General features: G+C 33.9%; 1 long non-coding RNA gene across 1 annotated transcript in view; it reads left to right on the top strand.

The window, feature by feature from the left end:
• The first annotated feature begins 1,365 nt into the window (after positions 1–1,365).
• Positions 1,366–9,222, top strand: part of LOC121370425 — a 32,450-nt gene continuing 24,593 nt past the window's right edge. The window contains exon 1 of the long non-coding RNA XR_005957680.1: positions 1,366–1,460. This is a non-coding gene — a long non-coding RNA (uncharacterized LOC121370425). The remainder of the gene's footprint in view (positions 1,461–9,222) is intronic.

Raw genomic sequence — 9,222 nt, forward strand, 5'->3', positions numbered from 1 at the left:
GCAATGACCTTATATTCACAAAGCATGAACCGGTAGGTAACATAAAATCGGAGTTATAACCCATTTGTACCCTTTTGCGTTTCTTTTTTTGAAGAGTATATATATATATATATATATACACACACACACACACATACGTATACGTATGTATATATGTGTGTGTCTGTGTGTGTGTGTGTGTGTATGTATGTATGTATGTATGTATATATATATATATATATATATATATATTCCAAACGTAAAAGTAAAATCCTGAATAAATAAATGTTGTGGGTTTTTTAATTTATATGCTTACATCAATAAACTAAAACAATTTGTGATAACATCAAATATTATATAAACTATTTTTATTAATCAGTAATCTAGGCATACAGTTTCTAAAAGTAAACTGAAAGTTCACAGTTGTCAGAGAATTGTAGACCACATGTCTCATTCTACTGGACGGGTCCATTTAATTTGGAACATGGACGTAGAAGCTGCAGCGCACTACGTGAGCCTTCCACATATTCTCCCCAGTACTTAAAGATTTTTCTTTGAAGATCCCGGTATTTTTTTTCTTGGTGACGTTTCAGTTTTGACTCGCTCAGCAATCGAACTTGAAGGGTACCAAGCAGGGTAATCAGCATATAAAATGGCATATGTGGGTGACCACGTTTATTTAGTCTGTTGTGCCACCCTTCAACATCATTATTTGTACGGATATGGAGTTCGTAGACGCTCCAAGATGATGGTGGCCAAACAGCGCTCGTGATCCAGGTATTGCCGACATATTCAAACAGGGCTTTTAGATTACAGTTCACATACACTAAATGGCCTCTCAATGCATTTTCACCAATGGCTAAAATGCTTATATGCCGAGGATTCATACATGCTTAATGTGGGCATAACATCCGATTAAAATCAGGAACACCTACCAAATCAAACCATATTAAGAAGGGGACGGGGTATGAGCAGAATAAATGTTTAAAAGTTAATAAACAAAATATAGACAACAAAATGTACAATGAATATATAATAATGTTTAATTAAATAAAAAAAACTCGTCTTGAAATAATAATATCAGGTTGTTTCACAACAAACTTTCGTTTGCGTATAACCCAGATATAAGTTGCTTTCATTAATACAGAGGCCGAGATTACCGGTCCGAAATTACCTGGGGCCGAGATTACTCGGGTCCGAAGTTACAAGGCTGAAGTTACCAAAGTCCGAAGTTACCACGTTCCATGTGTTCTGGTAGTGTTCTTTAAACAAAACAAACCTCAACTTTTATAAACTTGAAGACTGTATCATAATTAAAAGTAATCTTTCAGCATTTCAGATTACGTTTAGTCTACTGTTGTCAAAAATTAATCAGTGCAAGAAAAGAAAAAAAGAAGAAAAGAAACGGAAATCAGATTTAAAAAGCTGGAAAGTAATATCCCTGTGCATTGCCAAATTCCTTTAATTTTAAATGAATCAAGGTTTCCAATTTTAGATTCCTTGAATAATTTCTGCGATTTAGTATACAAGATTTTTTATAGTACAATAATAGTCCACGTTAGGTTAGGTTTTGTTGTCTTTTGCAAAAAATTTTGTTAGCTGCTTTTTTTGTGTGCATCTTTGTCATTTTAATAGAGACATAAGAACAAGATATTTGTGGATGAAATTAAACAACATCAGCTAATAGTTCTATATTTAGATTTCATTTGACACCATTATCACTGATTCTGAGTGACAATGGCTTATTCTGGTAAAACCAGATTGTATGGTTTGTTATACTCGTAATGTATGGTTTGTTATACTCGTAACACCATACAAAATAAGCTTAGGAAATTATGTAGTGCTAAAATAGGAGGGAGAGTATTTACAACATGTATGTGTTTGAAACTATCACAGTATTAGACATAAAAGCATTAACAAAGGCATGACTGATGGCCAATAACACACTGTATTGTTTGTAAAATAGTCGCCTTTTAATACCAATAGGTCACTGGGAACTCCAAAGATGAGCTTCTTTTGACCTGTTCAATTATGGAGTTACCAGACTTTATTTTTATGTTTAAATTTTAAAACTATTTATTGATTGTTGTAAATATTTTTATATACACTAAAATGCAGCCATTCAATAATTAAATAACACTCCTAGGGGAAGAGGATATCATGAGATGCAGTATAAGGAAGGGTAAGGGGTGTTTGTTAAAGAGTTATGTAACATTTTCAAAACAGTGTCTTATTTTATTAAAGTTGATGCAGCCAGTGATGGTAAATTTATTTCATTAATTTACACATGCTTTTTTTTTATCTTGTATTTAATAAAACAAAAATCTAAACGGAAAATCCAATAATATTGGTCAGCTTGACTGGAAAGGAAAGATGGAGGTGTGAGTATTATATAATTTTGAGGAGCTGCTTTTAACATTAGAAAATGTTGTATGATGGAGAGGTACAAAAATTGTTGAATGGCATCCATATATTTACAGCATTTTGTGTAATAAATTGTGCAAAACTTACAGATTCTTGTTTTGTTTGATTGTGACCTGGTTATTGTAAAGACAATATCAGGAAATCTGATGGAAGAAAGTTTAGCGGTTATTTGAATGTCAGATATGACAAATTCTTCATTTTTATACCGACCGATCAGTAACATCACTTCTATTCATGATTTTTGTATTCAACATGTCATGATTTTCAGTTTTCTCGAAGAGGAACTTTTTATGTTCCTTCAAAAGTTATAATATACCAAATCCACTGGCGACAATGTTAATGTATTTGGTTAAAAACACTATGCAATATATCAATTAAAATCATTCATGGCTCATTTTTTATATAAAAGGAGGTCTTTACAGCACGAAATTGTAGTAATTTTATGTACATGCATTTTTACAGGTACTCCAAATGTTTCAAGCACAAGGTTTCTGGATGAATTTAAACAACATACATGTACTGTCTAAATAAAACATTTTCTGGACAACAAACTCACATTTATTACCAATTGCAGAAATTGTAACATACTGTTCAAAATAAGTAGGTGATATTCAAATATAGCATTAAATAATGGAGATTGTTCAGTAATATTTTAATATGAATTACTGCAATATCAAAAGGGTTTATTAGACCATACGTTAGCGTCAAGTTCATGTATGCGTAGTTTGACATGGCCAGATGAAAAACAAATTTATACCAAGGATGAATTTGATATTTTGGTTTCGGGGGTTATCAACGGGTAAAATCCCTGTGATTCTCTAAACATACAGATCTGATGAGGCATGTTCCTTATGAAGCGTCCAATCCGATTTTGTGGGTTCCTGGCCCATTCTTCTTGGAGCACAACACACAACTTTGCTAAAGTGGTCGGCTGATGTTCACGTCTGAGGTGTGTCCCTTGGTTTCCCAGACATACTCAATGGTTGAAAGGTTTGGGTTCAGAGCTGGCCAAGGAAGTGTGTTATGTTTTCCTGTTGCAGGAATGAAGTCTGAGGTTATCTTCATAAAACAAAATATTGGCCAACGTGACACACGAAAGTTCAGTTATATTGTCTCGATAGTACTGACCTGTGACTCTCCCTTGGACCATGTGAAGTTGGGTTCTGGCAGATCATAATTGACCCTACCCATCTAATTATGGTTATATGGTGTTGGACATAAAGAATGGTTAAGGACCACAAATATAATTAAGAGAGGAAACCCACAGCCACCACTCTATAAGCTACTTATGAACTCTAAACAATACACCAAAAGATAGATCACCATACCATCCAATAAAACTTCATATCACATTGTTACTCCTTGGTCATCCACATAATAGATGGCCATCAAACAAACAGCCACTATATGGTAATGTATAACTTTTTTGTAGTTCTGATATAGGGAACATAAAAAGAAGATAATTATTGTTGCTATGGGCAACAATTGTTTCATAGTGAAGTGTTGAAATCCAGTTTTTTCTGTATATTTCAGCATGAAGATCCAGACATTATTAATGGCGGATACAAATTCTACTTTTATAATAGAATACTATGTTATATATTCACAATACTATCAAAACTGTTTGTTACTATGACTGTATGGCCATCGGTCTACAGGCTGGTAGGTACTGGGTTCGGATCCCAGTCGAGGCATGGGATTTTTAATCCAGATACCGAGTCCAAATCCTGAGTGAGTGCTCCGCAAGGCTCAATGGGTACGTGTAAACCACTTGCACCGACCAGTGATACATAACTGGTTCAACAAAGGTCATGGTTTGTGCTATCCTGCCTGTGGGAAGTGCAAATAAAAGATCCCTTGCTGCTAATTGGAAAGAGCACCCCATGTAGTGGCGACAGCGGGTTTCCTCTCAAAATCTGTGTGGTCTTTAACCATATGTTTGACACCATATAACCGTAAATAAAATGTGTTGAGTGCGTCATTAAATAAAACATTTCTTTCTTTCTATGACTGTACATTCGAAAAAATCATTATGCACAAAATTACAGAAATTACGGTGAATTTGGATACTGACCTTGTGACCTTCAGTGTTGACCTTTTACAATGAGAAACTCAGTGTTAGACACTCAGATCAATTTATATATTACATGTAAGAACACTAGAATATACATTTTGACACACACCCCTAAAAAAAAAAATTCAACATTAATAAAAATAAATAAAATTGACGTTTGCAATATTTACCCAAATAGGGCCCCCATAAGCTTGGCTCAAATCCACATCATGAAATTACATTTTCATTTTGGCTTGCTAAACTTATATTTTTGGTGAAAAACAGTAATTTCATGTTTTACATTGTGGTCTCACTACACAGATAGCCAACATACATTATATAAGCATTTATTTTCACTTCAAAATTGAGAACATTTCCTTCTCAGTTTTTTGCTGTATGACCGCATCTGGCTGAAGTACTGGTCCGAACAGATGGTTCATTAACCGATTCACTCCGACAGACTCTTGCGCTATACACTCATGCCCCAAAAGGTCTCACTACACAGATGTCATCTGCCATTGAAACCCATGTTAAATTGCCCAACTTCAAACGAAGATTACCAATAAAACCGGTTCTCGTTGGCACCAGCAACATACACCATTGCGAACATACATTATATAAGCAGTTATTTTCACACCAAAATTGAGAACATTTCCGTCTTAGTTTTTTGCTATATGACCGCATCTGGCTGTAGTACTGATCTGAACAGCTGGTTCATTAAGCGATTCACTCCGGCTGTCCCAAAAGGTCGATGCACAATACTACAAAATAACATGGGCAAAATACAGCCAGAAGGCTTACCATTAAATATACATATTGTTTTAATTCTTCACCATTTCCTAGAAGTGAATATGTGAACCATAACATGTGTCACAATTAAGAACTATAGTGGACTGTGATGAATGAACTCTCATCCAGAAGTGATCTGTGTAGTGAGACCTTAATTAAAGTCTAGTGACAGATTTTGTCAAACTTGGTTTGAAGTCAGTTTGATAATTTGGGTCATTTACACCATGAAAAGCTATACTAGAGCCGTGTAACTTATGAACTCTAACCAATACACCAAACAATAGATGCACCATACCATCCAATAAAACTTCATATCACATTGTTAGTCCTTGGTCATCCACACAATAGATGGCCATCAAACAAGCAGACACTATATAGTAATGTATGACCTTAATGGTAGTTCTGATATGGGGAACATAGAAAGAAGCTAATTATCTAGTTAGTTCATTAAAAATATTAGTTTTTATCAATTGTTGCTATGTGCAACAATTGTTTCATAATGAAATGTTGAAATCCAGGGATTTTTCTGTATATTTCAGCATGAAGATCCACATATTATTAATGGCAGATACAAATTCTACTTTTATAGTAGAATGCTATGGTATATATTCACAATACCATCAAAACTGTTTGTCACTATGACTGTACATTCGAAAAAATTAATTATGCACAAAATCACAGAATTAGGGTGAATTTGGATATTGACCTTGTGACCTTGAATTTTGACCTTTTACAATGAGAAACTAAGTGTTAGACACTCAGATCAATTTATATATTACATGTAAGAACACTAGAATATACATTTTGACATACACCCTTAAAAAATAAAAATAAAATAAAAATAAAAATAATAAAATGAAATAAAATTGACATTTGAAATATTTACCCAAATAGGGCCCCCATATGCTTGGCTCAAATCCACATCGATGTAATTACCTTTTATAAGGATCCTACACCAGTACATTTTCATTTTGGCTTGCTAAACTTATATTTTGGGGGATAAACAGTAATTTCATGTTTTACATTAAAGTCTTGTGACAGATTTTGTCAAACTTAGTTTGAAGTCAGTTTGATAATTTGGGTCATTTACACACTGAAAAGCTATACTAGAGCTGTGTAACTTATGAACTCTAACCAATACACCAAACGATAGATGCACCATACCATCCAATAAAACTTTATATCACATTGTTAGTCCTTGGTCATCCACACAATAGATGGCCATCAAACAGGCAGCCACTATATAGTAATGTATGACCTTGTTGGTAGTTCTGATATGGGGAACATACAAAGAAGCTAATTATCTGGTTAGTTCATTAAAAATATTAGTTTTCATCAATTGTTGCTATGGGCAACAATTGTTTCATAATGAAATGTTGAAATCGTGTTTTGTTTCTGTATATTTCAGCATGAAGATCCACATATTATTAATGGCAGATACAAATTCTACTTTTATAGTAGAATACTATGGTATATATTCACAATACCATCAAAAGAGTTTGTCACTATGACTGTACATTCGAAAAAATTAATTATGCACAAAATCACAGAATTAGGGTGAATTTGGATATTGACCTTGTGACCTTGAATTTTGACCTTTTACAATGAGAAACTAAGTGTTAGACACTCAGATCAATTTATATATTACATGTAAGAACATTAGAATATACATTTTGACACACACACCCCTAAAAAATAAAAATAAAATAAAGATAATAAAAATAAATAAAATTGACGTTTGCAATATTTACCCAAATAGAGCCCCCATATGCTTGGCTCAAATCCACATCGATGTACAGTGGATACCGGGATCTTCAAAGAAAAATCTTTAAGTACTGGGGAGAATATGTGGAAGGCTCACGTAGTGCGCTGCAGCTTCTACGTCCATGTTCCAAATTAAATGGACCCGTCCAGTAGAATGAGACATGTGGTCTACAATTCTCTGACAACTGTGAACTTTCAGTTTACTTTTAGAAACTGTATGCCTAGATTACTGATTAATAAAAATAGTGCTTAATCGTTTATATATTTGATGTTATCACAAATTGTTTTAGTTTATTGATGTAAGCATATAAATTTAAAAAAACACTTATTTATTCAGGATTTTACTTTTACGTTTGGAATATATATATATATATATATATATATATATATATATATATACATACATACATACATACATACATACATACACACACACAGACACACACACATATATATACATACGTATACGTATATGTGTGTGTATATATATATATATATATATATATATATATATATATATATATATATATATATATATATACAGTGGACTCTGTCTAAACCGGACTCACTCGTACCGTCAAAATTGTCCGGTTTACACAAAGGACCGGTTTAGACAGAGTTCATCCAGAGTTATGGTTCTTGAATGATCGACAACTCGCGATCAACAATGACATTTGAGCCCATGGATGGTTGGGAAACACAGTCATACAAGCCATACAAAATCGAGTTTGGGCTTCTTATAATTATTAAGACAACCAGAAACACCTTGAATATACAGACACTGATATTCTAAACAAGAAAATGTATTTATACATACCGAATTCATAAGAGTGAAATCAGTTTGGGATCAACACACACACACATTAATATTAATCCGATTGATCTAACGGCTTACCGCAATAAGAGTAAACTTCACACGGGTGCGACCATATTTTGTATTTGATCTTGCGACGGCGTCCTGATTACTTGGCAAGTGACGATCATTGTTCAACTAATTAGCAGCCCGTCGTCCAGTCAAATCCCAATCCTGTGTAGACAGAGGTAATTAATGCATGAACGGTTCTTTCGTTCTTGATTTTTGATCCGGAGTCCGGAGTAGACAGAATCTGGATTAGGCAGAGATTTATACCTAAGAGATAAACGGTAGCTGGACGGGGCTTTAGAAATGGACCGGTTTACGCAGAGATCCGGATTACACAGAATCCGGTTTAGACAGAGTCCACTGTATATATATATATATACATATATATATAGTTGGTTAGTATATATTTTGTATTCACGACGCGTAAAGAATGATGATAATTGTCCATCAGATATATCTAGAGTATGTACTATTAAACTGGATTTTAAACACAACTGGTAAAAACTGTCTTAACAAAATATTTTAAAATGTTTAGAAAATAAAGATATATATGAAATTGAAACTTCTTGTTTGATTTACTAGAAATAAAATATATGTGCAACTGGGTATATGTCCCATACTTTTGGAGAAATATGCGTATTGAAATGAACGTTTGAACTGCATATGCCATAAAATGAAAAAACATATTTCATTTCACCTATTTTCGTGCTTATATTCAATTAAGGTTCAAGCACACTTGTTATGGCACACACCTCAGTGGTTAATTGTTAGTAGGTATATGTTATTGAGAGTATTAATGAGAAAAAGGAGGGTGTAGTGGCCTTACATGTACCCGTTATGCCCTTAAGAACTCACTCTGGGCTGGAGTCGGTACCAGGATGCGAACCCTGTACCTGTCATCCTTGTAAGACCGACGTTTGCTTAGGCACTGTGCCGTCGAGACCAGTAGAAAAATGTCAACGGAATTCTTCTTAACTAAGCCGATGGGGTCCGAGATTACCTGGGGCCGAGATTACTCGGGTCCGAAGTTACCAGGCCGAAGTTACCAAAGTCCGAAGTTACCCCTATTCGAACACATCACTTATTGGATGTTAAACATTTGGTAATTGTGATACATATATGTAGTCCTATAGAAAACTCACTACATTTTTTAAAAGATCATTTCAGTTAATATTTTTAAACAAGTATCACATTCCTGTACTCAGGGTTAACAATAATAACATAACCATAATGTTCTAAACCAGAACTGTTTACAGAAAAAAAATCAACATGCTCTAGTGGTGTCGTTTAAGGAAGCTGTAGACCAATGAAGTCACATCATGACTTATGTTAAAGCTAAAGGTGAAAATAT

The sequence above is a fragment of the Gigantopelta aegis genome, chromosome 4 (assembly GCF_016097555.1).
Source record: "Gigantopelta aegis isolate Gae_Host chromosome 4, Gae_host_genome, whole genome shotgun sequence".
In the NCBI taxonomy this organism is placed as follows: Eukaryota; Metazoa; Mollusca; class Gastropoda; order Neomphalida; family Peltospiridae; genus Gigantopelta; species Gigantopelta aegis.